This window comes from Aegilops tauschii, chromosome 6 (assembly GCF_002575655.3).
Source record: "Aegilops tauschii subsp. strangulata cultivar AL8/78 chromosome 6, Aet v6.0, whole genome shotgun sequence".
NCBI classification, from domain to species: domain Eukaryota; kingdom Viridiplantae; phylum Streptophyta; class Magnoliopsida; order Poales; family Poaceae; genus Aegilops; species Aegilops tauschii.
In genome coordinates, this window is record NC_053040.3 from 21,369,129 (window position 1) to 21,384,980 (window position 15,852).

At 41.4% G+C, this 15,852-nt stretch overlaps 1 pseudogene; it reads right to left on the bottom strand.

Moving 5' to 3' along the window:
- Positions 1-662: 662 nt before the first annotated feature.
- Positions 663-4,960, bottom strand: LOC109786202 (wall-associated receptor kinase 5-like; annotated as a pseudogene).
- Between the last annotated feature and the right edge of the window lie 10,892 nt (positions 4,961-15,852).

Sequence of the window (15,852 nt, forward strand, 5' to 3'; positions counted from 1 at the left end):
ACATCTGCCATCCAGGAGGTATTGAAATGGCTTGAGATTTGTGCTTGGATTAGGTTGATGCATCCTTTCAATTCACAAGAGTTCTTCCGAAGTTTGATAAGGCAATTTAATGGAAGCTCCTGTGATGAACTTGGAAAGTCAAAACAAGAAACAAGTGTCGAGGCTAATGTTCTGGCCAAGATGGAGAAGATGGACCCAAGTGATTTAGTCTGTGTGCTTGATGTGCATTTGTGTAGCAATAGCTATCTGATTGTGATTGATGACCTATCCACAATAGTGGAGTGGCATTGCATTAATAGATTGACTTTTCTGAATTTATTTGGGCAACTCCAAGTAAAATAAATTACTTTATTTGAACACACACTGCAACGTCGTTTGCTTTTAATTGTTTTAACCCATGAAAACCAGGATGTTACAATTCACAATGCCCAACCATGAGGTTCGGACATAATAATAATATGGTAGATCTATAGCACAATTACAATTTTGTTAAGAAAAGAATAAGAATGCAACTTTCCAATCTAAATAGTATAAACTACCCATTATTTAGTGCACTACAAATTGTTGAGTAAACTTCACCCCCTACATCAAAGGATGAAAATGATATAGTACTTCAAAAGGAAAATGAGACAACCAAACATTAATATTGAGTACACGATGAACTAGTGCGGGAGAGTAGCCGCTGCCACGAACTCTTGTTCCAAGCTGTAGCAATTTTGGTTCCTTTGAGAAGGTAAATTAGATCTGTCTACTATACCACTTTGAGCAGTCAACAGCAGAAGCATGTCCGGGCTTTCTCCACTTAACAAGGGTTGCATGTCTTCATTTATTATACCAATCTGACATGATCTCAATCTTTTGGACCGGACATACTGCAATGTCATCTCTACTTGTTTCATTGTAGGTCTCTCGTCACCTCGTAATCTCAAGCAAGTCTCTGCAAGACTGGCCACATCATTAATCTCTTCATTTGTTGCTTCCTCAAGAACTTGAGTAGCCACTATTTCTGCGAGTGGTTTCTCCCTCGTCTCACAAAGGAAATAGCTGGACAAGTTTTGATTTAGCCCAGTATCACTTGTAAAAATAGGCTTCTTTCTGAGCAGCAACTCTATAAGTACTACACCAAAACTATAGACATCACTCTTCTCATTTAACATACCCGTGTGATAATACTCTGGATCCAAGTATCCAAATGTGCCTTGTATATTTGTAACGATATGAGTTTGGTCAATAGGAACCAACCTTGAAGCACCAAAATCTGATACTTTCGCTGTGTAATTTCCATCCAACAGTATGTTAGTGGACTTCATATCACGATGAAATATCGATACTGAAGCAGCTGAGTGGAGGTAATAGAGTGCTCCAGCAGCTTCTGAAGCAATTTTCAAACAATCATCCCAGGACAAGGCAGAGTTGCTAGTGGTACTGGCATGAAGGATTCCAAATAATGAACCATTTGGGATGAAGTCATATACTAGCGGTGGGACTTCAGTCTCGAGACAACAACCGAAGAGCTTGACGATATTCCGGTGATTAATCTTTGAGAGGACAGCAACCTCATTGATGAATTGACTTATCTCAACTTGCTCAGTGACTTTAGACTTCTTTATGGCCACTACCCGTTGGTCGGATAAGATGCCTTTATAAACCAATGCATGCCCTCCTCGACCAACGATACGTGTAGCATCAAAGTTATTTGTTGCCTTTTCTAACTCTGATAGTGAGAAAATCTTTGTATTGTCACTCGCATTTTCATCTGACGATATCAGTTGTTCGAGGAGTTGACCTTGGTTTTGCAGAAAATACTTTCTTCGTAGTTTCTTCTTGATATCTTTCTTCCATCTATGGATCAGTAATATTACAATTGACATGAGAAGTAGAATTCCAAAACCAGCGCTGATCCCAATTGCGATACCTGTAATGATTATGGTCATCAATTCATCATCATTGTTCAGGATTTTCTGGCGCTCATTACGTGGATTTGGTTGTATCATAGAACTCACCTAGTACCAGATTTTGTTTTTTGGTCGATGCGCACATCTTTATTGTAGTATCATAGACTGTATTACTAGGGCATTGGGTGCAATAGTGACTTCCTTCGGTGTTGTGACAAATTCCATTACATGCACCTGGTGTCTTGCACTCATCAACATCTGCGACAATAAATATAATGCAGATTAAAATACATAAATATTTAATTAAGTTGCGCATTGGTGCCGGCATGTAATACTAGCATAGGTTATTCTGAGCTTTACATAATTTTATCATTAGAGACCAGAAATTATAGAATAAACTCATACAGATCTTTGTGCATAGACAACTTATTTGCAGGACCATATGCATAAAGTAGATAGAGAGGTTGAGCTTGAGCACGTTTTTGCATATCTATCATTTTTTTGACTTTGAGATTATTTTGAGATATAGAAGTATCGCTAACAAAGAGACATTTATGGCATTTCCCTAACAAAGAGAAGTTTTGCATATTAGTATGATTTAGGATGTGCACAACAGTGGAGGAGGCAGCGTGATGCTGTGTGTACGTACCTTTGCACCCATCCGCGATATATGGATTCCCGTCAAAGCCAGCCAGACATTTGCAACGGTAACCGACATATTCTTGTTGGGGGTTGACACCCAAGCATATGCTATTCATGCTGACACATGCATATCCGGTCCTATTCTCCTGTGCCTCATGGCATGTTAAATTGGCTACGGCCCACTGCTGCAGTACTACACCCCCAGAGGCAACATAGAGGCCTGGATCTTTAGGTACACGCACCGAAAGGTGGTCTTCATCATATAAGCTGTATTTAACATTCACTAGCCCCTCTGAGATATCTATATAATTTACATAAGTGCTGGAGTATTTTGTACCATACTCGTCAGGAAACTGGAGGGCAGACATCAACGAATTTGTACAATTGAGCTGAAATGACATCCTTGCAGAACAACCGGCCTCTAGGCCAAACGGGAAAGGGACATTGATTTCCCCACACCATCTAGAGCAGTTGGTCTTCCTTTGTATCGGATCGTACCCTAATTTCATAAAAAGGTCAGTTCATCTATTTTAAGATTAGCCTCTCAAATAAGAACAACACCATACCCAATACAAGATATCACATGATCAACTCCTAAAAATCCTGCTAAATTAATGACATGAGCAACACAGTCAGTTTCTATTTTCAAGGAATTATAGCTTTATTAACCAGACAGTACTATAAAAGAACCACATGCCAAATGTATATGAGCTAGATTAGGCAGGGTCGACATCCGCATGTTGTTTCCTTGTTGAAGGTGTTACTTGAAGTTCTACTTGGGGGTGGGTGATATCCCCATGTTTGAGTACGGTTGGACCAACCAACATTGTCTCGTGAGTAGCAATTCCATCTTGAAGGTGTTGTCTTCAAGCCTTGCACCCTTTTTACGTCAAATGTCGCTTGACTGGTGGATTAAAGTCCATGGTCATAGGTTTTATGATCTATCTATAGAGATGCTGCCGCGAAGTAGGTTCAATGTGGATGGCCTCGATTTTATTTTCTTTCTGTAAGCCGATTTGTTTAGTTTCAATATTTGGCATTGGTTGTCATTTATTATAATACTAAATAATATATGGCTGCGTGTATCAATCTATGTAGAAGCTGGAGATTATCCTCTTTAGAAAAACATTTTCTAGGTAAACAATTAGTTATGCTGATACTAATGGTTTTAATTCGTGATGGTAACGCGTAGGCCTCTCCAAGTGCTCCAAGCTGTACAAGCTTTTAGCCGGGCCACACAGACAAAAGTCTAAGAGGCACCTTTGTGAATAAGGAGAGATATATACTATATTTGTATCTTATCATAGATAAAACTCTTTCCATAAGGCCCAAGGTGAAATCGGAGGTGGCACCACAGAAATGGTAGAATGATCCTACAACTTATGAAATAAAAGGGTCTAGGATACCGGAAATTCGAAACGAGCTTGAACTCATATGCTCCCGCGTGAGCAGTAAAATAGAAAAAAAAAATTGAAACGAGCTTGAACTCATATGCTCCCGCGTGAGCAGTAAAATAGAAAAAAAAAGTTGAAAAGATCATATTTATTTTACAATGAACATTTTTTGTTCTTCTAACTACGTCAAAAATTTTGTGAAGAAAAGACTTGTGTGCAGTTAGGAGACCCGTGCATTAAAAAATCAGAAATTTTAGATATTTTTTACATTTTTAGATTTTACTATTCATGCGGGAGCATTGGGCCCAAACTCCAAAATGCCTCACCCCTAAGATACAACATTTTGGAATACCATGCATGGGGAAAACCATATCTATAAACTCATGATGCAAGAAACAACACTACAAGTGAGAGTAGCCATGGCTGTGCCGAAGAGGAGAGCACCGCCTTTTTATGGCTTTAATTTTTTTGTGAAGCCTATATATGCGAGCATGTGAGAACAAGATTGGTTACTGTTGAAGAAAATTTATGAAATTTTATTGTATATAGTAAGAAAAATAATACACACTGTAAGAAAAGGCTAGGATTTTTTTTTCTCAGAGTAATTACCTTTGTCACGCGAGCAGCCATCTGTTAGGAGGTATGGATTGCCTCTGTAACCACTGTCGCACACACAATAATAAGCAACGTTAGATGAACCGAATTGCCTCCTGAAGCTATGGTTGCTGAGACATGCATAATCTGTGCGTCAACGGCGATAGCCCAGTAAATAGAAGCATGATCAGTTGTTACATCAATTGTATCCCATATGGAGCTTCGGTTACTGTGCGCTTTGAACTTCGGCTTCCTAATCTTGTTGCGGACACATACCATATCGAAGCCGGCACCAAACCCAGAGATATCGTAAGCGGTGCAACATCCTTTACCATTGCATTTTTGCCTGGCCACTGTATCTGTGATATCTTCATCAACGCATGTAGTCCTGCACTGACCCACGGTATTGTTGGTGTTGTGCTCGAGCACATACATGTCGAAGTAGCAACCAGTGAAGTTTAAGTATAAAGAATAGCTAGTGGGTGATCTCCCAGGATTCCAGGACATATTGTATGCATCGACCTCAGGTCTCACCGAGACGGATTGGGAAAACGATACATCAATACCTGGTCTGCCATCGCCATCGCCAGTGATGATATCACCGACGGCTCGGTGATTCCGTCGTGCAGGAAGAGCCTGGGGGAGGCACTCTGGGTGTTGTTGCAGATGACCTCAAAGTCTCGCTGTGGCGGCCGGAAGCAGCCCGGCCCTATGCCGAACGGGTAGTCGAAACTTAGGTTGCCACAACTTTTCTGGCATCCGGCCTGGGAGGCAAGAGTACTCCTGTTCCCGGCTTGGCTTCCTTGCACGCCAGCGGATGCTCGCATGGTTGCCATCCGTAGCAACAGCAGCGCGAGCAAGCAGAAGAGCCTCATCTTCTTCATCAGAGTATTCGAGGGGAAATGGTGTATTGACTATTGAGGGGTGTCTCGCTGCTTTAGCTTCCAGCTTTGGCGCTCTTATACATGTCCAATATCTAAACGGAATTACACTGTCGTACTCCATTTCTTTAAACAGAATTACACGTTCCATCGCCGTTGTGGAGAAAAAAGAAAGACCACTAGCGCGCCACGACAAATGCAGACAAGTGGGTGGTACACGCCCACTGGGAGGTAGGAGCTAGGAGCTCCACAGAAGCCCCTCATTGCGCTGCCTCTCAATCGTCATCTCAGACCATCTCAGACCGAAACCCTTACATCAACCGGTAACATCTTCCAGCTGCCAAATAGCTCTTGACCGATGCATTAGTGCCAGGACGAATAGATTGATGCGGCGTGGTCCCAACTCGTCACAATCAACTTCAATCTTTGTTTAGAGCAGTGCACGGACATCAGTTAGATGGTTATTTGGGTGAGGATTTGTTACCACCAGGCAGCCTCGAGTGCCTCACTCTGCTTGGTCCTCTAGTCAATGCAATAAAATGGATCCATGAGCTTCAGAATCTCTCCAAGTTAATGCTACAGGGGAGTGAATTGAGGTCAGACGATGCCATATAAGCCCTTGGGGTTCTACCAAATATTGAGGCTCTACGCTCACACGGGTCCATTTTGAGGAAGATGTGATGCCTAATCTCGAGCTGTTACAAGTTGGTTGTTGCGAAAAGTTGAATGCATTCTCCAAGCCCTCACAAAAATCTCATGGAAATTGGGCTGTCAGCACTGACAAGACTCTAGGAAATTTGATTGAGTAGTGGTGTTGTCCGCGAAGATTTTAAGGAAGAGGTGGAGAGGCTGGCCGCGAAGCATATGAACCACGTTAGAGTGAATATTATCTACCTCTCTCTATGTATGAATATTAGTGTGCCTACTTGCTCATGTACTCGACTAGACTACTAGTACTACACATAGAGTGAGAATTGTGCCTCTAATATGACTAGTAGATTGCCCGTGCGTTGCCACGGGCCAACAAATGAATTTGTAAACAATGCTCATTTTACTCCCCACGAACAAACACATTGCACGCAATGTTCAACCACAGCACAAACACAAGTATCTTCTATGTATTTCAACAAACTCCATGCACCCCTCTAGCCTCTCTTCTCCATTGAACATGTCGTTCATCGCCTTCTTTGGCCATACATCAATCATCATCTCATTGCCCCTTGACTCTTCATGTGGCTTCTATGCCATTGTTTTGTTGTCTCACTCTACTACATACGCTATGCAATTTTTTTTAACAGAAGGAGCGCCCGAGGGCGCTATTCATTGAACTTTCATACGCATCTTACATCAAGGATACGAAATCCATAGATTACAAAGTTGCTCAAAGCGAGCAACATTGGACATTGGATACTCCTATGAGATGAGCTAATACAGTATAGTACAGTATGAGCTAATACAGTATGTGGTAGCTAATACAAAGCTTTTTCAGTGAGTCCTTTGCACCGTTATGAGCAACACCATTCAAATCTCTTTTGATGTGATTATCTTTAACATAAGAGACCTGGAAACATTGAAGTATTGTCCTATCTGTGAATGGATTTCACAATGTCCCGGGTTTGAAATTCGCCAGAATCTGCAGCTCTTGCAAGTACCTGATTATCTGTCAGAATGGTGGACCGATAAAACCTGTAACTTTGGACTCTACCTGAAGCCCTTTCATTATAGCTTGAGCAGCTTGATGCACCTGAGTTGGATGTCCCTATTTTCTTCCAAAATGTTTGTCACTTCCCACCTTCCATATACACCAGAAAAAAGTCATTAGATTGCATATGGAAGCATAGTGGTGTCCCGAACTTAAGATTGCTTGAATAATATTAGGAATTGATCTGTAATGTTGCACAAAGTAATCAGACCTAAGAAACCATGGTTCTAAATAATGATTTCCAAATCACAAATGCTATAGATAAAAGAATGCACCATAGAGCTGCATGTTTGCAGTTAGAACATAAGATCAAACTTCAATTAACAAAACATCAAAATAATGATTTCCTATCAACCCCAAATTATCTCACACGTATGTATATCCGTCCACACACATAGCTAATATCACTGATATAAGCCATTTATAAATGCAGCTCGTAAAGCATAAATGCTATAGATAAAAGAATGTAGGGTCCCAAAAATCGTAATATAGGAACAAAGCCCCATCTCTTGTCAGGTACATTATTCCATAGAGATCATTTTTGGCTTGTTTGCATGTCTACATCAGAACAAGTAAAATATGGATGGAGGAATATCCAAGTCTCTCTCTAACCAAACATGTTATACGTACAAATACACACCTTACTACTATTTCTATCAGAACAAGCAAACTCCCTAGTACAACAATTTTTTGGTGAATCATGGGAATCCTTCTCTGGACCAATAAGTCTACTGCCTAAACATATCGGGTGCTACAAATCTGATTAACAAAATAAGTAGATACAGTTGCTTACTCAAGCTCCGGAAAATCTCCTGAAGAAAATATGTCAGAACTATTCATTTGAAATTCCCAATATATAGCACATAATACCAGTCTTTAATTGAACAATTGTTTACTCACTGACAGTGATCTGTCTGAAAAGGCACAAGTTTGTCAGAACAGAAAATGACTTGAAAGACCAGGAGTTAACAGAAGGCTCATTTCTAAATGGGGGTGATGAAAAAAATTAGACATATGACAAATGATTTCACAACATATTATGAAGGAGTTATATGCGGGCATCTCCTTGTTGAAAAATTTAGTTTACAATAGTTATAATGGACCACCATGTAAACAATAAGTTATGTATAAGTCTTAATAACATGGAAAAGAAACATCACATGATGCCAGCTAGTTGCCAACTTGAATAGCTAGCAAATTGCTTGAAGCAAAATGTATATTTACAATTTTAACAGAAACGTGCTACAAAGATGCGTTCCTGGCTATCAGTTTCAGCTAACTGAAACAGAGTGCGACAATTGCCATACCATGTTCAAATTAAATGGTTAACACACACCAATCATCGGTTGATTACCTCAATCCGTTCCTGGCTACTGCGGTACCACCTCTTATGGGGATCTAACAGGGTCGTTTCCATTCTTATAATGATTTACTTGTAACAAAGACACCTAGTTTCGTTCACAAAGAAACAAATACCACTTAAGTACTTCATTCTTCTACATGGCAGTAAAACTATATGCACCAACCAACATTCCGATAAAAATGGCTTTCAGCCAAGACAGCGCAGAAAAGCCTAAACATGACTCATAGCTGACCAAAATGTGCACAGTTACGCATAAATACAAATCAAGCCCAATCTAAGGCCGGGCATGGCCAACAGATGGGAGAAAAAACAACAAGTTCTAGTGGTTCAGGAATGAATCATGTGTAACATCTCTATCTCTCTCTTCTCTAAAAAAAAACATCTCTATCTCTCTCTCCCCACCTCTAGTCTTGTTTATTTCCACCTTATTGAAAGTTGCATAACACACCTTTGCTTCTTTTCTGTCTTGTGAACTAAGTTCTCTAGAATACTATGTTCTTTTTTATCAAGAGGGAAATAATTTAATTATGAAAAGAAAAAACTTATGTAGCATCAGTTCTAGTTGATTTTAGCAATTCCTTTTACATCTGGAATAATTCATTGTTATCAATCTAAAAACACAAAGCAGATATTACCTTTGCTGCATCAGACCCCAAATATATGAGAAATAATCGGATGTGGAAGTTCCTGACAATGATATTGTATTTTTAATATCTAAACAAAATTATTATTGTAAGCATGTCGGATACACAGTTAAATCTAAAATCCAAATAACAAATGGACAATTCGAAAGACAAGTGTGGGAAACAAATGGTAGAATATAAAAATTGAGCTGAATATTTCGTCTAATGTTGAACAAAAATCCCACAGTCTGAGATACCTTACAAAAGGAAAGGAGCAATATAGCAAGTCAACAACATAACTACGACATGTTGGTACATTTCCATCTACTACAGTTACTAAGCAATTGCAAGTCCACTGTGAACTTATACAGCGTAACACTAATCAGCCGGGCCAGCATGTATATTAAATCAGTAAAAAGGAAACAAAGCCTGATGTACTGCTTGCGCCATCCACACAGCGTAGCACTAATCAGCCGAACCAGCGGGTATATTAAATCAGTACAAAGGAAACAAAGTCTGATGTACTGCTTGCCATCCACACAATTCAGACTTAACAAAGTTTCAAAGGTGTGGTATACAAGGCACACTTCCGACCACAGGTCAATCGACTGAAATACAACTCATGACAAAAATAATCAAGGGCCAAGTTCATTGTGATTCTACCTTGTGCAGATGTAGACAGAGCTTTCTGAGTTTGTAAGTACTCAGTATTACTACAGATCCTGCTTGCACTCAGCCAATGTAGTTGAACTTGCGAGTGGGTGGAGACATTGCCTGAACCTACAAAGATTACATGTGCACGTTACTTACTTTGTATCATTGACGCTTGTGGATCCTCCAGTACCAGCAACACGTGAAGAGTGCGGGCCTCCAAGGGGAAGAGATACGTATCGTAGCTTGAGTGTCCCCTCCCACTGTGGAACCGTGGAAGTAATCCACCGAGCGCAAGAACCTGTCGATGAAGGAGTGACCAGTTGACGTCGTTGTGCCAAGAGGACACCTCCTGTTGCTTGCACTCATAATGGAGGAGACACTCGATGGCAAGGGGTTCGGCGGCGTCAAATGGTTGCCGTCGACGTAGCAACGAGATCGGCGTCGGCGAAGGGATCAGCGGCGGCGAACGGATCCGCTGGGGCATAGTACATTTTGCAGTTGCTCAACATAACGATGCACCAGATATTCAACATTAAACATGGTCTTGTTCCAAAAAAGAAAACTTCTGTTTAAGTATACAATCAAGTGTGCCTATGTAATCGACACAAATACATGGCAAGGTTTTTAGGAATTGCAAGGTGGCCCAGGACCAGAAAGGTCCCTAAATCATCTAAATATAAATACATGGCTAAGTTATTAATACCTTTCCTTTTTTAAAAATATGACAATCTCCAGCAGGGCAATCACTAAAGTTTGGCAGCGAAGAAAGATTTTAGAATCCTATAGTCAGCCCCTCTTTTTCTCTCTGTGAGCAGACAGTGTAAGTTCGATACTTTGGAGATATTCACTCAACAAAAGAAACTATAAAATAAGATAATCTACAACATATTGAGGCAACAACAAATATTCCTGAACTCAATAGTCTAGAAAATATGATTGAATAATGATGCCAAGAAGACAACAACAGAAGAATTCTCACCAACAAGTAATTCAGAAAATTGACCAGCGGTTAATATAGATAAAGTCGGGAGATGAACATCTATAAAATATCAACAACGAATTGTAGAAATATAGAGATAACTTCACAATCACAGTGTGTTGAAGAAATATAAACAACATGCATGTTTACATGCTAGTGGCTATCCAATCAGCTATCTTCTGTGTGCGCATGTGTTGCTAGTCAATCAGTCAATACACTTATTCGAGCTATGCTGCTACCCAAGTTTGATCTCTCTCAAGGCAAGCGAGCTTTGCTGTGTTTGCAATTTGCCGTCAGCCAAAGACACGTGACAGCTGAAATACTGGTTTCAGAAATATACATATGCTAGTGGTTTATATATCTCGATCAAAGATCATCTGAGTGTCTGACAATTCGACATGACCCTTGCGTAAGAGGGACATATGATCCACCTATTACTTCATACATGATACATGTTAGATCTCTTCATAACATGTAGGCATTTCAGGTATGAAAGTGCTCTGCACTCGATTGGCTCCTGGATGATTTGTGCTCGACAGGATTAGGAGCCACATAGATTTAAAAAAAAAAGTTAATCCTATGGTCTACCTGACTTGTCGTCTGTGGATCGTGCGTCGATACTCGTGTGCATAGCAGTGCTCTTTCAGGAAAGACGAACATGTTTTAGAACATCATGTGTGGAAACTAAAATAAACAAATAAATAAAGAACATTAATTGTCTAACAGTCCTTTTTCACTGTTATGACTATAAGGATTTTTTTCCAATTCACGAAAATACATTGATCCAGCAATTCTCAATGTCGATTGTTTACCATGGTTTTAATCAACCCGCCATCGAAACCACTGCATATGTCTGTGTCAGATAACAATATGCTAATGAACATTTATTCTCCACTTGATTTAAACAATCATTCATTCTTCATTAAAATTGCAATATGCACCTTTTTTACAATCAATACCATATATACTATAGTAGGAAATAGTACATGGTATAGATACATGAGCTGAATAAATCTAGACGCGATCACCAAGGCAAAGAATTTTTCAAGAAAAGAAGAGACGCACAATCTACCAAAAATTCTAGAACGTCAGAGCAATATGCACTACACACACGGGCATAATATAATGACAACGCAGGAGAGGACAAAGATTGACGTACCTGTGATGGTATCCTCGATGGAGCAAAGGGATTCTTGAATTCTGGGATGTTGGTTTTCCACGCATCCACGTACATCTGCAATGCCTCATGCAGGCGCCACTACATTCCCTTGGAGAGGCCGACGAACGTGGTGATGCCGAGTACGAGTTGCGGCTCGCGACGCGCAGGTGCACCCTACCCCCCGCCCCTTCTTCATCTTGATCGGTGGCGACCGGCGTGTGAGCTCCGGCAAACTCATCTGTTGGCGTGGTGCGCGCGATGATGGCGGGGTTCCGCGGCGGCAGAACCTGACGATGTCCAAGCGGGGAGCCCTCGGCGCGGGCGTGGTGGTCGCAGAAGATGGGGGCGGCGGCGTGGTGGTCGCAGAAGATGGGGGTGTGGGAACCCTAGCGCGTGCGAGGGGCTCGGGGACAGGAGCGATTGGTGCGAGGGGAGAAAAGGGAGCTCGCTGGTCGAAGTGTTTTTTTTTTACGGGAGAAAACCAATGTGAAGAGGTGGCGGTACGGTAGGACAAAAAAAACCTACGAAAAAAAATCAGCAAAGGTAGGAGGAGGACGAAAATAAACCAGGGAAGATGGGACGAAAATTAACCGGCGGAGACTACCAACTGCTCCATTAGGAGTAGAGATATCACAACTTTTTCTCTGGCTTACAAATCTACGACTTGACTTTCTTTTAATTTATTTGTCATTGAGCGAATAGGCATTGCAGACTCGGCCATATACAACATGACTATAATGTAATGCAGCAGCTGTATCACTTAAAAGCGCAATACAAAGCACTTCCTTTGCTGTGCTCCTGTGCATTCATATGAAAAATCACAAGCTTTGGCAGATCAATCAATGGCTGCTGGAGCAGAACTTTACGCTCTTAACCATACGGTTCGTAGACCGTACCTGCACAGCAATAAATTTCATTGGTTTTGTTGTAGAGTGAAATTAAGAGATAAATGAGGAGTCCAAATCTTATATTTATTAATTGGAGGCACCATACGAGCCTTCATGTTCATCCACATCAGTAAAATTAATTTAACCATTAGATTTTAAATTTAAAGGTCAAGATCTATTAACAAAAGCTACCTTCTTTTCTTCTGAAAAAGAAACACCACATACATGAGGAGGACCAATCCTACACGTATAAGAAAATAGGGTCTTTTACATCTGTGTCCCTAACTCGAACCCACTACTCATATTTGCCCCTAATTTTAAAGCTTGCTCAAATTTGCCCCTCCACCGTTATGTGCCCTTACGGAAATGCCCTTTCGTGCTGTTTCCGTTAGGTCAAAGGGCTTTGACCGTTTTCTGGATGTTAGTCGGACATTTTGCCCCTGACTCCATGTGACAGTTACATGCGGGACCCATTCAAAATAAACAAAAGGAAAACTAGGTCAGCTCAGATCTACCATGGGTCACTCAGTTACACATGGGACCTACCAAGGAAAAAGAAAAAAACACTCTCCCTCATCCCTTCTTTTTCCCGGCCGTCAGCGGATGCGCTCGCCGGCTGTTCGCCGTAGGGGGGCGGTTGACCGCGCGGGGAGGGCGCCAGCAATGCGAGCTACGCGAGGCGCAAGCTCACCGGGCGCAGTAGGGTGTAGATGCGCGCACGCATGGCCAACACACAGCCGAGGTCAGTCATGGCGGCCGGCTTCGAGCAGGGGGCTCCGGGCATGGAATCGGGTAGGGGATGATGAGAGTAGGGGTGCGAGCTTTCCTAGATGACTTGAGAGAGGTCGGGTTGGTGAAGAATGGCTCATGGCGGCCGAATTTAGGACGGGAAGAGTGACGGCCTTGGCGGAGTTCGACGTCCCGGGCATCGTCTACGGTGGCCCCAGGCCCGATTCACTGCGCAGGGCGGAGGAGAGGCACCCGACGAAGCTCATGGACATGCTCGTATTGCTGGATTTGGATTCCGGCCGCGGTGGCTAACGGCGTCGTCGACCGAAGCTCTTAGACGCTCTCAGGTGATTGCTTCCGTGATAGCTCCAACGATAGCTACGGGCGGCGGCTCCACCCCCTCCGCCGGACCACCCCGAGCCTCCCACCACGGCCCTCACACGCAGGCGTCTGTCCTTCACCGGCGACGGCCACCGGCCGAGCCGCCAAGCCTCGTCGTGACCACGTGAGAACAGGAGTTGACCCTGACATTGGGTCCAATGGCCCACATGTCAGGGAGAGAGAGGGGGAGGTTATGAGAGAGGGAGACCTTTTTTATTGGTGGGCTCCACGTGTAAGTTAGACAGAGAGGTTTTTTTCCTTTTCCTAGGTAGGTCCCACATGTAAGTGGGATGTGCACAGAGGGGCAAAAATGTCCAGCAAACTTGAGGAAAACGGTCAAAGCCCTTTGACCCGACGGAAACGGCACGGAAGGGCATTTCTATAAGGGCACCTAACGGCAGAGGGGTAAATTTGAGCATACTTCGAAATTAGGGGTAAATCTGAGTAGGTGGTTTGAGTTAGGGACAGAAATGCAAATGGCCCAAGAAAATAAGTCCTTAGCCCTCACGACACACCTTTGGAAAAAGTCCACCCCAAAAGCTCCCTCACAGAAAAGAAATCTCCCACACATACATGAGGAGAAGTCCTCAACACCCACGTACATAATCCTAAAAAAACAAAAAAACACGTACACGTGCCTAATTTTTTTTAGTTGCCCGTTCCTTCTCTGCACATAGGAAAAAAAGACACGTAAAAAGAAGTGCTCAAGACCCGTTCAAAATGTTCACATCGCAGGTTTCTAAAAAAGAAAAAGTGCGGACATGTTTCCTTCGAAAAGAAAACAGACATGTACAAATAAAGAATCATAAAGACCTATGCTAATAAAAAAATAGTCTATACATATCTGAAAAAGAAATTTCAATTTCACCGTACAAAAAGACCAGTCAAGATAATATATATACGACACAAACATACAAAATCTTTTGGAACAGATAGATAAGTATATTGTTTACATTAGAAGAAATGTATATTATGTAAATGATAAAGTAGCTTTGTAGAAGTGGTAATACATATACGCCGACCACGGCAAAGCAGTATGGCCTTAGACAACGGAATCGAAACTAAATGACAAACACATCCACCTAAGCAATAACCACTAAGAGTATCATTCAAGAATATTTGGTACCTCTTCTAATAATTAATTTACTTTATGCAATATTTGATTTATTTATCTATATAATTAGCCCATCCCGCAAGTGCCTCTTAGGCTTTTCAAACTTTGTTGAGGAGTTAGTGTGTATATGCATGTTTGTCCAAATTTTTGTTGAGCTGTGTTATATAAGCTACCATGTGGATCAAATTCGAAAATATTATTTTGTAGGCCAGGAAGACGTGTATCTGGCCATACGGATCAAATTTATACATACTTTATCCATACGTCCATTGCTTAGTAGAAAACATAAATTTCACAAAGATGTATAGTGGCCACAATGTGAGGAAGGATCCATTCAGACCAATAATGCCAGTTTGCGCAACATAAAGGGAAAATGGATACACTCTGGCCAATCACGAAGCCTATAAATACATGTGTATACTTAATGTTATTATTGTTTGAATAACGAACTTTTTTACAGCCAATATGATATCCATAATTCATACTATTGCATTTAAATGTTACTACAATAGTTTTCGTAATTATGGACCCCTATAATATCTAGACCGTGCAAACGCATGGGATGATGACTAGTGATTCACTACTTCCATTGCAATGTGGGAGACCTACTTATATACATGGTGAAGGGGTGTGTTGGGGAGACATCTTTTCCCCAACAGACATCTCATGGGAGACATTTCTCCCATAAAATTGATCACATGTTTTATTTCTCAGCACTCCCCCTTGACCAGTTCGTCATTTGTATATTGCAAACTAAAAACTCCTTCAAAACCATGTGGGAAAAATTGAGGAAAAACCTTATAATGATATGCCATCGAAAACTCCTTTAAAACCCAGTGAAAAAATATAAGGAGA